This window comes from Pelodiscus sinensis, chromosome 17 (genome assembly GCF_052426305.1).
Source record: "Pelodiscus sinensis isolate ZL-2025 chromosome 17, ASM5242630v1, whole genome shotgun sequence".
Lineage (NCBI taxonomy): Eukaryota > Metazoa > Chordata > Testudines > Trionychidae > Pelodiscus > Pelodiscus sinensis.
The window spans coordinates 37,119,795-37,133,015 of NC_143068.1; the positions used below are offsets into that span (position 1 = coordinate 37,119,795).

Below are 13,221 nucleotides of genomic sequence, written 5' to 3' on the forward strand. Positions count from 1 at the left end.
GCCAATACGTTCTGTCTGTCTGTTTCTGTCTGTGTCTCTGTCCTTGCTCTGCTTCTGCCGTGTCCTTCTACGGGACACTTGCAGGCATTCCAGGTGAGCATCTCCACGGGTTAAGGGCTCCGGAGCCAACGGGAATCATGCAGGTACGCAAGGTAGAGCAAGGGAAAGTGGTGGTGCATCAGGGGTGACTGACTCAGTGTTCTTGTAGCGGTCCCGATAGAGAGGGGAGGGAGGGGCAAGGTCTAAAGGATAGAAGTCCCGCAGCCAGAGACCTTAATGAGTGAGAGCTCACGCTGGGGTTTTTCTTCCGCGCTTGCAGACGAATCGGCGCGGGGCCGTGTCCGGAGAAGAGACCGTCTGAGATGGACTGGAGCTGCCTGGACGTGAATTTTGGGACACAGCAGGGGTTCTTAGCGTTCGGCCTTCCCATGGCTCTGCGTGAGTAGGAGATGGGTGCTTTGAAATCTTCAAGCGTCCTGGCAGTAGGTTTCTTCTGAGGCAGAGAGCTTCCTGCTGGGGCACGGAGCCTGGTGGCTTGGGGACTGGGGAAGTAGGCGGTTCAACAGAGCGTGGATAGAGATTCAAGGCCTCCTTTCTCCCGCGTTTCAGTAGTGGCAGCGGGAGGGGGTGGCCGATGGTGGGAGGCTGTGGCGCGATGGTGGGAGAAGAAGCGATGCCGCGTCCTTGCGGACTGAAACGCTAAGTTGTTTGTTTGTTTGTTTGTTCGTTCCCCCTCTGCTGTGTTCGGTAGCGAGCGATAAGAAGTCAACCCTCCCGGTGTCCTCCCGTCTGGGGAGGGAACGGAAACAAGAACAGCGAGGTCAGGAGCTTGGTCGAAGCGAGGCGAGAACCGTCCGGCTGGGAGCGGAGCAGCCATCGCTGACACGGAGATAAGTGTCGGGTCTGGAAATCTCTCGGCTTACGGCCCACTCGGGTCTAGGAAGGGAAGTCACGTTTGCTGAGACAGCGAGTCCGAGCGGAGGTTCCACTCCCGCAGTACATTTCAACATCCCCCTCACAGAAGCTGCACCCCCACCAGTGCTCTTCCCTAGCCCATACCCCCTATTCCTGGTGTCCCTCAGTTTCCCTTCTTCTCTCCACAGACTCAGAGCAATGTGCAACCCCAGAGCATCCCTCCCTTCACGGGGCCCATCAGCCCCTCTTTTTCCTCCCTAGAACACTCCCCCATCCCGCAGTCTATCCCTATCCCTACCTTTCCCCCGTCTATAGGACCCTTAAACCCCGTTTCTTTCCTTCCCAACCCACAGTCCCTCCCCCCACACTCGCATCCCGCCTGCCATGTGACCCCCATCACTACCTTGCCCCCAGGCCTCCTTCCACACGTAAGGACTCCCTCAACCACTCTCCTCTTCCTCCTCAACAAGCCCCCATCCCAAGCCATCCCACACTCCAGACCCTTCCAATCCATGCTCCCATCCATTGGGTCCCACCCCCCTTCTCTTCCTTTCTACACCCACATCCCATAGCAACCTGCACTCCTAACGCTGCCCTTCCTCCATCCATGCCTACACCCATACACGGTATGCGTGCTTTAGTTTGTTTTGATAAACAACAGCAATCTCTCAACTGTAAAAGCTAGATTTTAATTAAACAAATGTAGTTTGTGTAATTTCTAACAGCAGGAGGGGAGCGGGAGAAGTTGTGCGTATGTTACTCCTCATTGAGGGGATGGGCAAACGTATGAGCTTGCATTGTAGTGATTTCTCTCTTGCGTCAGATAATATTATTTTGGGTGTACTTTCCGGAGGGGAACTGCAATTGAGTGCTGGACGATTTTCTAGCTAAGCCTTACGGTATAGAGCTGTTTGCAGACTCTGTGTTTCTACACTTGGTGCTTCCCAAGCTGTGTGGGCTCCCAGAGGCCAGAGAGCCTAAGTCAGCAAAACAGGGAGAGGCAGCCAAGGGTAGTGGAGCAAGTAGTCTCAGTGAAATCCCAGCACATCCGGTGGCATCCCAGAAGGAGGACCAAACCCATCAGAAGCTGGGCCTTTGAAAAAAGGTCTCTCCATGTACTGGGTAAGCTTGGAGGCCTCTCAAGGCGTACCTGCTCCCGGCAATGCACTTACTGCGTTACAGAAATGCTAACAGTGACACTCGGTGAATGGGATGTTAGCGTATAGTCGTGTATATGATTAACTGATAAGCCTGGGCTTATCGGTTAATCCTGACAACTACACACGCTTCCCTCCCCCTTGCTGTCTCTAATACAGAGTCAGCAAGGGCTGGGGGGAGGTGAGAGTCTGTGCGCGTGGGGAGCTGGCTTTTAAGTCATCGCCCCAGAAGCACCAGATCCCGCGGAGCTACGTGCTCCGTATCCATGGGTGCACTTCTGATACTGATAAGAACATAAGAATGGCTATACTGGGTCAGACCAAAGGGCCATCTAGCCCAGTAGCCTGTCTGCCAACAGTGGCCAGTGCCAGGTGCCCCAGAGGGGGTGGACCGAAGACAGTGATCAAGCAATTTGTCTCCTGCCATCCTTCTCCAGCCTCTGACAAACAGAGGCCAGGGGCACCATTTCTTCCTTCCCCCAGGCTAATAGCCTTTTATGGACCTAACCTCCATGAATTTATCTAGTTGTTTTTTAAACTCTGTTATAGTCCTAGCCTTCACAGCATCCTCTGGCAAGGAGTTCCACAGGTTGACTGTGCGCTGTGTGAAGACCTTTCTTGTATTAGGTTTAAGCCTGCTACCCATTAATTTCATTTGGTGTCCTCTAGTTCTTATATTATGGGAACAAGTAAAGAACTTTTCTATATTCACCCTCTCCACACCACTCATGATTTTATAGACCTCTGTCATATCCCCCTCAGTCTCCTCTTTTCTAAGCTGAAAAGTCCCAGTCTCTTTAGCCTCTCTTCATATGGGACCTGCTCCAAACCCCTAATCATTGTAGTTGCCCTTTTCTGAACCCTTTCCAAGGCCAAAATATCTTTTTTGAGGTGAGGAGACCACATCTGTACACAGTACTGAAGATATGGCGTACCATAGTTTTATACTTCCCCTCCTTCCCCTGGCTTCCCCCTTCCAGCTCCCTCCTCCCAGGTTTCCACCTCCCCTCTCTCTTCCCCTCTCCCACCACCTTTTACCAGTCTCCCCAGAGGTTAATCCCCACCCCTCAGTTTTCAAAAATAGAAACTCTCTTTATTTAACAACACACGTGTCATTTATTTTTTACATCAGGAAGGGGGCTAGGGAAGGGTAAGTGGAAGGAGGTTAGGGAGGAATGGGGCATGAGCCCCCGATGGGGAGGACTGGGGTGGCTCTGCGGGCTCCTCGGGATGGAAGCTCTCCTGCAGGGCCTCCTGGATCCTGACAGCCTCCCAATTGATCCCCTTGGATGGCAGCCTGCGGCAAGTGCAGCCGGGCTGATGGCCAAGTGCTTTGATGTGCCGAGTGTGGGCACTCCAAGACAGGACTGCTTTGCTGTCCCTTATCGAGGTAGACAAGCAAGCGGGGAACCCTGAGAACTGTCTGTCCGGGGTGGGGGTCGGGTTCCTTTAAGCACAACCCTCGGCTAGACGGAGGCAGCAGCTCCACACTCTAAGTCCCAACCTGATGCCCTGCAGGCACTGGTTCTGGCCAGCCTTAACTTCGGTTCAGGGTCCACTCAATGTGGATACGCTATTTCCAATTAGCAAAATGCTAATTCGAATTAGTTTTTAGGTCTAGATGCACTAATTCGAATTAGCTTAGGGTATGTCTACACTGCAGCACTAATTTGAACTAAGGGTGTGTCTACACTGTACCATTTTTCTGGAATAAGGGACATTATTCTGGCAGAACAACAGTAGCATCCACACAGCAATTGCATTATTTCAAAAGAAAATGGAAACAATTGAAACAATGGAGGGCTTATTCCTCATGGAATGAGGTTTATCAGTGTCGGAAAAACTTGTTTGATCAAGAGCGTGTTGGGCTGGGGGCCGTTAAGGACCCCCTCACCCACCCTCCTCTTCCTCCCTATGTGTTGAAAGATGACTGGGGAGAAGGTAGGGTGAGGGTTGAGGTGAGCTGGGAAGGTGGCTCTGACGGACCGAGCCAGGTCTTGGCACAGCTGAGGGCGTCCGCTCAGGGCGAATTGCTCAAAACTCGGGGCTCCTTACAGCCCCAGACTGGAAGCCTTTCCCAAATAGGCCATACACCGGTCACACTGAGTGCTTTAGCTGCCAATCTGGCCAGCCAGAAGCCTCAGGAGCAAAACCCCTCAGACACCCCAGCTCTCCCTGTGCCACAATTAGCCCCGGGCCTGCACACAGGTGAGGGGGTTGTAGAACCCAATCTCACCTTCCCCGAACGGGTCTTTCCGGTCCCAAAGAACCAGCCACAAATCCCCGGTCAGTTTACACTTTGGATCTTACCCACAAGATCACGCAGGGCCAATCCTTTAGAATCTAAAATCTAAAGGTTTATTAATAGAAGAAAGAAAAGCATGGATTGATATTTTGGGATTCTTGGGTCTATGGAAATAGCCAAACATTACAGCTACAATGTAATGCTTGGCTATGTTCACACTGGGGAATTATTTCAAATAAGGTATTTTGGGGGTTAAAGTATTTGAAAATATTTTTCAAAATAGTGTGTTCCCACAACAGGGAAGCATCAACATTTGTGAGAGGTAGGCTCCCTTAGTAAGGACATGCTACTTTGTAATGGGGAAATGCTAAAACAAGTGTGTAGTGTAGACATACTTTATGCTATTCTGAAATTGAGTCATTCTATTTCAGAATACAAGGCTTCTCAGATATTTTGGCTGGTTTTAATTACTCTGAGGCAGGCTTCCCTAAAGTGGCTGTGCTACCTTGACTTAGAGCCCCAGGAAACACTAGAGCGTAATTACTTTAATGGCCCTAGGAAGGAGCTATTTGTAAATAGCGACAGTGGAGCACACACAATATTGCTATTTAAAAAGAGCAATTTCTACAATGGCATTATTCTGGAACAATAAACTCTCATGTCACAAAAAATAAGAAGCCTGTTATTCTGAAATACATCACTTTAGAAAAGTGATAACGTGAGCATCCACAAGGCAAGCCCGTTATTTCGAACGTCTTATAGAGGTGCGGTTAGTTACTCCCCAGTGCTTCCCGGGACTCCATTGGGAGTGACTGCGGGGAGTACGTACTTTGTAAGGCTTGTGCTGTGGAACATTTCCATTGAAATACCATTTCCTGTGTGACATGGATTCAGTGTCTGTGCTCAGAGGGTCTTAGTTCGGAATGGGGCATTTCTACCCTAAGAACAATCTTTTTTATTTGGAAATAACGGCCCTTAGCAGAGCAACAGTGCCACTCGGTGGTCATTGCCGGTAATGCACGTGTAATTCCGAAGCGCCTCCACAGTGCCGCTCGGTGGTCATTGCCGGTAATGCACGTGTAATTCCGAAGCGCCTCCACAGTGCCACTCGGTGGTCATTGCGGGTAATGCACGTGTAATTCCGTAGCGCCTCCACAGTGCCCCTCGGTGGTCATTGCGGGTAATGCACGTGTAATTCCGAAGCGCCTCCACAGTGCCACTCGGTGGTCATTGCCGGTAATGCACGTGTAATTCCATCGCCCCCAGCTGCTGTCCCTCCTCCGCACCCCACGTGGCCCCAGTCTTGCCCTTTTACAGCAGGCAAAGTAAGAAGCTCGTTATTTCCAGGCTCCGCGCAGCCCCCTCCCCTCCTGCCCCCGGCTCCCTCATCCCGCACACCAGGCTCTGCGCAGCCCTCTCCCCTGCTGCCCACGGCCCCCTCATCCCGCACTCCAGGCTCCGCGCAGCCCTCTCCCCTCCTGCCCACGGCCCCCTCATCCCGCACTCCAGGCTCCGCGCAGCCCTCTCCCCTCCTGCTCCCGGCCCCCTCATCCCGCACTCCAGGCTCCGCGCAGCCCTCTCCCCTCCTGCCCCCGGCCCCCTCATCCCGCACTCCAGGCTCCGCGCAGCCCTCTCCCCTCCTGCCCACGGCCCCCTCATCCCGCACTCCAGGCTCCGCGCAGCCCTCTCCCCTCCTGCCCACGGCCCCCTCATCCCGCACTCCAGGCTCCGCGCAGCCCCCTCCCCTCCTGCTTCCTCACCCCAGCCTGCACCCCGTCCATACTCTTATCCCGGGGCCCTTCCTCTCCCCAGCCTGCACCCCCATCCATATTCTTATCCTGGGGCCCTTCCTCACCCCAGTCTGCACCCCCATTCATGGGAGCCATCAGTCCACCTTTTCCCTGCACCACATTCAGTAAAGTGTCTGATCAGGGTATGAGAGCAGCCCTGAGCCTTTGTCTCCACTCAGCAGGTTGCACCACACAGGATATGTGGATGGTCCTGGGCTCTGTACAGCACTCCAGACTGACCCCGGGCACGGCTTCTGGGTCCTAGCCCTTTGCTGTCACTCCTGCCCGAGGGCTTTGCTGGCTCCAGACTGGGTAACAGCTGGGAAACTGGCTGGGCAGGGGGCTAATGACAGGGAGCAGAAGTCTTCCCAATCAGCATTGAGACTTGATGGGAGGCTGAGAGGTCACAGCAGATGTCCTAAAGGATGGGCCAGCTCACCATCTGAGGGGATCAGTCTCAGAGCAATTCCAGCCCTGCCTCTTTGGGAGAGCCTCCCACAAAGCCATAAGGCGGGGTCTCTGAGGTTGCCCCCACCTTGCACCTCTGTCCCGTGTGTCTGATGTCAGGATCTCTCTACGAGGTCACCGCCTCCCCATCGCCTTTCCCCAATAGACTGAGATTCTACAACAGGCCTTTGAGATGTCATCGCCCCCCCCACCCCAACCGTCTCCTGCAAGGATGGCGTTCTGCCCCTAGTCCGCCCCTGCCCCTCGGGACACACTGACTGATAAGAATACAGTACTCTCAGATAGACATGGAAAGGGGTAACGGGTTAATGAGCGCTGGAGCAATTCCACCCACAGGATCCTGCTCAACCTTAACTTAGTGATTTCTATGCCTAGAGCTCAGGTGGATCAGACAGAACAGGCTCCAAACCTCTCTGCGGCTCTTACCTTCTGAACAGGTAACATCAACTCCGTGGGTAGGGAAGGAGAAAACTCTGACGAGATTCCTCCTCGTGCTCCCATAATTAATCCTAATTCTTTCTCCGCCCTCGACGAGAGACCTTGAGAAGGAGCCTTGCTGCTGCAAAGCCATTAGAATCTCTGAGCTTGTCCCTGCCTTGCACCTCTCTTCTGATTGGCTGATGTCAGGTTAGGGTCTCTCTGTGAGGTCACCACCGACCTATCACTATCTCCCAGTAGGCTGAGATCCTGCAACAGGCCTTTGTGATGTCACTACCCCCTTCCATCCCCTGCAACGCTGGTTTCCTGGCGCTGGTGAGCCTCTTTGGATGTGTGAGTGGGATGATGTAGGGCAGTGGTCTCCAACCTTTTTACACCCAAGATCACTTTTTAAATGACAGAACAAGCCAAGATCTACCGTCTTGCCCCTTCCTTGAAGCCTTGCCCTCTCTATTCTCCTCCTCTCCATCACTTGCTATCCCCAACCCTTATACTGCTGCTTTTTTTTTTTTCAATTCTTCTGTAGGAAGAGGTTTTTCCAACATTTGGCCTGTCTAGACTGGACCAAATGTCAGAAAAAACCCTTCTTTTGGAAGCTCCCTTATTCCTCGTGGAAAGAGGAATATAGGGGTGACCAAAAGAGCATGTTTGCTCTTCCACTAAAAAAAGCAGAAGAACAAATGCATCCCTGGATGCAGAAGAGTTTTTCTGGGATATTTCCAGAATCCTGAAAAACTCCTGGGCTGTGTCTAGACTGGCAAGTTTTTCCGCAAAATCATCTGCTTTTGAGGAAAAACTTGCCAGCTGTCTACACTGGCTGCTTGAATTTCCGCAAGAACACTGACGCTCTCATGTAAGATCGTCGGTGTCCTTGCGGAAATACTGTGCTGCTCCCGTTCGGGCAAACGCCCTCTTGCACAAATCATTTGTGCAAGAGGGCCAGTGTAGACAGCACAGTACTGTTTTGCGCAAAAAAGCCCCGATGGCTAAGATGGCGATTGGGGCTTTTTTGCGCAAAACCACGTCTAGATTGGCCACGGACACTTTTCTGCAAAAAGTGCTTTTTCGGAAAAGCGTCCTGCCAATCTAGACGCGCTTTTCCGAAAATGCTTTTAACGGAAAACTCTTCCGTTAAAAGCATTTCTGGAAAATCATGCCCGTGTAGACGTAGCCCTGCAGTCTAGCCGTACACTTGCTGGGTTGAGACAGGGTGTGTAGGATTTGAGTGTGGGAAGGGGTGAGAGGTGCAAGCTCTGGGAGGAAATCTGGACGCAGGAGGAGGTGGAGAAGGGGACGCTGGCTCGGGGAGGGGGCTCTAGGCCGGGCGGTGTTGGGGTCAGATGGAGGGTTGGGGTACTAAGCAAGCTACAGGCTTGTGGATGTGAGGGTTCAGGAATTTGGTTTGGGGTATATGAGGGGCTCAGGGCAGGGGGTTTCAGTGTATGATCGGCTCAGATCTGGGGTCTGGTGGAAGGGGAAGTGCAGGAGTGTTATGATGCTGTGGCCAAATGGGGGCATGGCCCCAGTTGGGGGCTTGACAGTATTTTATTTAAAAATGAAGCCTGGCCAACAAACACAAAAACTTTCTGCGTTGTCTTTATTTCTGAGAAGGGCAGGGAACCTGTTTTGAGTCAGGGGTCACTGACCCAAGAAAAGTCAGTTGGGGCCACCCAAGTGAGATGCAAAGAAAACCTCCTCCAACACTCCCCCCCCCCCCCAGCTTCACTAATGTGGCCCCAACTGTGTTGGTGGGAGCAGGGGACATAGTACTGGGAAGGGTGGTAGTGGGTGCTTTGGCAGGGGACAGGGTGCCAGTGGGGACAGAGTTCTGCGGCTGGGGGTAGGGGAGAGGGAACAGGGTGCTGGGAGGACAGAGGACGGTTCTGCAGCAGGGGACAGAGTTCTGTGGCTCGGGACAGAGGAGTGGGGACAGAGTTCGGGGAGTGGGGATGGGAATGGGGACAGAGTTCTATGGCAGGAGAGTGGGGACAGAGTTCTGTGGCTGGGGAGAGGGGAGTGGGGACAGGGTGCCAGTGGAGACAGAGAGTCCCCTGCATCTGCCTCCTCCCAGGATTCCTCCCCCTGAGGGAAGCCAGCACGTGCCTCCTCCGGGCCCGACTCCCCTTCCCCCCCCGCGGCGCAGGGAAACCCCCGCACACGCCTGCCCCGGGGCCGAAACCCCCGCGCGCGCCTGCCCCGTGGCCGACTCCTCCCTCCTGCGCCGGTGCAGGGAAGTGGCTGTGCTCCTCCTCCGGGGCCGACGCCCCCTCCCACAGTGTGCCCGGCAGAGCAGCCAGTGAACTTCCGGAACCCCCGGAAGTGGCGCTAAGCTGCGGGACTTCCGTCCACCTGCGGGGAGCTGGCACTACCTCCATTTTCGCTGGCGGTAGGTAGTGGGGCTCCTCGGGGGTGGGAGGAAAATGGGGGGGCGGTCTGCGTGCTTCATGATCGACTGGTCGAGGCCTCGTGATCGACCTGTTGGTGACCACGGCCCTAACCCTCTGGTTGCCAGAATCTGGGATTTGATTGTGGGATGCATCATTGACTGCCTGGATTGTTAATTCCCTCTGAAGTATCGAGCACTAGTCACTGCTGCAAGACAGGATACAAGACTGGAGCAATCATTAGTCTGATCCAGTAGAGCCGTTCTAAGTACCATATGTCTTAAAGCTGCCCCAATGCCAAGCTATCCCTGCACACTTCTACCCATGCCTGGGCTTTTTTGTGTGTCGGCTCCTCTTGATGTTGGTGATACTCTGTATGACATCCCCTCCCCCATATAGCCCTTCATCTGGCTGGTGAAGGCCAAAATCTGCATTGACTGAGAGGCTTAAAGGGAACTCTCTCCCTACAAGCAGCTGATAGGCAGGATGGGAACAATATGGCTGTATCCCCTCTAGCCCACCTGGATGCCATGGCTGGAGCTGAATTGGCTGTCACTTCCACACCCTCCCGTGAAGTGGTCTGGTTTCAGACACCAGTGTGTTAGGGGGATACATTTTTAAAAGGATTGCACAACTGAGGGATGGTGCCAAGACTGTTTTAGGACTGAAAAGCTGTTTGAACAGATGGCTGCACCGAGGTACGGTGGAGATAATGACCAGTAAGAACCTGATAGAAAATGCAGTGGAGAAAGTTTATTGCTCATCCGCCCTGGCAGTCACTTCTCCCCAGTTGGTCCCAAGAGCCTCTGGACAGAAACTCTCAAGGAGCAGCCAAGCACCCTGGCATGGCCACACCCAACTGCAGAAATGTATAGACCAGGTCTGGGCAAAGTACAGCTACGGTTCGGACAATCCAGTATTTTTGCCGCCTGTCTGGTAAAAAAATTCAGAAAATACCGGACACCTAAAATGTCTGGTATTTTCTGATTTTTTGATCTGAGGAAGTGGGTCTGGCCCACGAAAGCTCATCATCTAATAAACCATCTTGTTAGTCTTTAAAGTGCTACATTGTCCTGCATTTTGCTTCTCCAGTAACAGTCTGCGGGGGGAGGTTTTTGCCATTCCAGGCTATGACAAGGGGGTGGCGGAAGAGGACGTGACATCAGCAGTCTGGATGCCAAGCCTGGGTCGCTAGGGGCTTGGTCTCGTTGTGCGTGAGTCACTCCCTGCATGAGCGGTGCATGCCGGGAGTTGTAGTTTTGACAATGCTGGTTCCTCGGGTCCGACGTCACTAGTGTGTTGCAGCCCCCACCCCACCCAGCATGACAGCCCAGCCCTGCCCACAAACTGCATCACAGGCTGGCTCCATCCGACCCCTCCCTTCCTTAGCCAACCCCAGCCCAGCCTGCATCCCAATCCCCCCCTCTTCTCCAGTCCATTTCTAATAACCCCCAGCCCGCCTGCACCCACATCAGTGTCCTTCCCTCCAGTCCATACTCTTATCCCAGGGGCCCCTCAGTTTCCCTTCCTCTCCACAACACCCAGCCCCACATGCACCCCCAGTCCATGCCCCCATTTGTGGGGTCCATCAGCCCTTTTCCTCCCTACGACATCCCCCAGCTCACCTTAACCTGCACCCTAGCTCTGTCCCTACGTTTCCCCTGTTCGTAGGACCCCCTTGGTCTAATTTGCTTCTTTCCCAACCCACAGTCCCTCCTCCCACGCTCCTATCCTACCAGCCATGGGACCTGTCAGCCTCCCTTATTCATTCTGTTCCTAGCACCCTGAACTTCCCCCCTCAGTCCTCCTCTTCCTCCCTGACATCCTCCAGCCTGCCATATCCTTCCCTAATCTGCCTCTAGTGGATCCCTCCATTCATGGGATCCCTTAACCCCCAACACTCCCCAATTCTTGTTCCCCCTTGCCAAGTTCACCTTCCCTGCCAATGTGGGGTCCTCAAACACTCCTCCACCCTGCCCTTCATCATGGGGCCTCTAAATCACCCCAATCCCTCAGTGCCCTTGTGTACTTAGATCCTTCCACGCAACAGTATAGCCGCCAATACAGGCAGTCCCCGGGCTACGTACAAGATAAGGACTGTAGGTTTGTTCTTACATACAGATTCAACTTAAGTCGGAACTGGCATCCAGATTCAGCCGCTGAATCTGGACACCAGTTCTGACTTACATACAGATTCAACTTAAGAGCCCCAGGCGTCCCCAAGTCAGCTGCTGCTGAAACTGATCAGCAGCTGATTCCAGGAAGCCCAGGGCAGAGCAACTCTGCCTCGGGCTTCCTGTAGTCAGCCGCTGGTCAGTTTCAGCAGCGGCTAACTTGGGGACGCCTGGGGCAGAGCAGCTCTGGTGCTGCTGGGTTGGTCCAGTAGCGTGGCCGCACCTCGGCGCTACTGGACCAACCCAGCAGCACCCCAGCTGCTCTGCCCCAGGCGTCCTGATTCAGCCGCTGCTGAAACTGATCAGCAGCGGCTGAATCAGGACTCCTGGGGCTGAGCAGCTGGGGTGCTGCCGGGTTGGTCCAGTAGCGCCAAGGAGCGGTGCTGCGGGACCAACCGGCAGCGTCCCACCTGCTCTACCACAGGCCCCGGGCTTTGCTCCACATCTCCCTGGTCTGCTGGGGGGGGGCACTAGCTGTGTCCCCCCCCCAGCAGACCAGGGAGACGCGGAGCAAAGCGGCGGAGGACCCGGGCCGGACCGTGGCGCTCCCCGTGAGAAAATCCCCGTTCGACATAAGTCGGATCCGCGTAACTCGGGGACTGCCTGTATCATAAATTCAAGATAGACATATTGATGTGGGGAACCTAAATTGCTTATTGAATGTCTCCATTGTTCAGCCCAGCTAAGACTCTCCCCTTTCCTGTCCTGCTGTCTCCCTCCACAGAACAGGGGGGAGTTTGCTTGGCATGCATTCCCCACAGAGGTGGTCTCAGGAACCACAAAAAAGTAGGGCACACCTGGCAGTAGATGTCTTCACAGGCCATGAGCTTCTTTTATGGCATGGGGCCCTGTGGCATTGAGGCTGGGAAAGGGACAGTAGTCTACTCTGTAGAGTCACTGTTTTGGATACCGGCTCAATGTAGTCTACTCTAGCGTTACTAATTTGGATACCTTTCTACTCTAGCTGTATTCCTGCAGTGGCCATGAAAGGGCATGGCTGGTGGTAGGAGTCTGTGATACCTTATATGCGAGAAGAAGAGGTTATGCACCATTGCTGACTGAGCTGCTAACTTGTTTGTTCTTTCCTCCTTGTGCTGACTTCAATATCAAGGCATAAGAAGTCAGCCATTCGAGTCTCTTCCCATCACGCGAAGGAAAGACAGCATGAATGAGAGCAGTAAGGTTGGGAGAATGATGAATGGGAGGCAAGAACTGTCCAGTTGAGAGCAGAGCTACCACCGCTGTCACTGAGATAAGTGTTTAATTTAGAGAAATCTGAGCTTATGGCCCACCTGGATGCAGGTAGTGACGTGCTGTTTGCTTAGGAAGCCAGCCCTAGCTGAGGTTCCCGACTAGCAACTTTGGTTATGAGAGAAACGGGGTTTCCATTTGTAGGTGCTGCTCATTTCTTTGGGGAACAGTGTGTCCACCTTAGCAGAGACTTGGATTGAGGATGATGATGCTCAGTGGTGAGTTGTTTGCCTTCCTCCCACGTGTTTCTCTCTCCTCGTTCTGTTGTGTTGGCCAGCAAGTTCTGTCTGTCTGTCTCTGTCTGTGTCTTTGTCCTTGCTCTGCTTCTGCCGTGTCCTTGTACGGGACACTTGCAGGCATTCCAGGTGAGCATCTCCACGGGTTAAGGGCTCAGGAGCC

At 53.6% G+C, this 13,221-nt stretch overlaps 1 long non-coding RNA gene across 1 annotated transcript in view; it reads left to right on the forward strand.

The window, feature by feature from the left end:
* The window catches only part of LOC149523481 (uncharacterized), a 142,291-nt gene extending 140,675 nt beyond the window's left edge, over positions 1-1,616 (forward strand). The window contains exon 3 of the long non-coding RNA XR_016347065.1: positions 752-1,616. This is a non-coding gene — a long non-coding RNA (uncharacterized LOC149523481). The remainder of the gene's footprint in view (positions 1-751) is intronic.
* Positions 1,617-13,221: the final 11,605 nt, after the last annotated feature.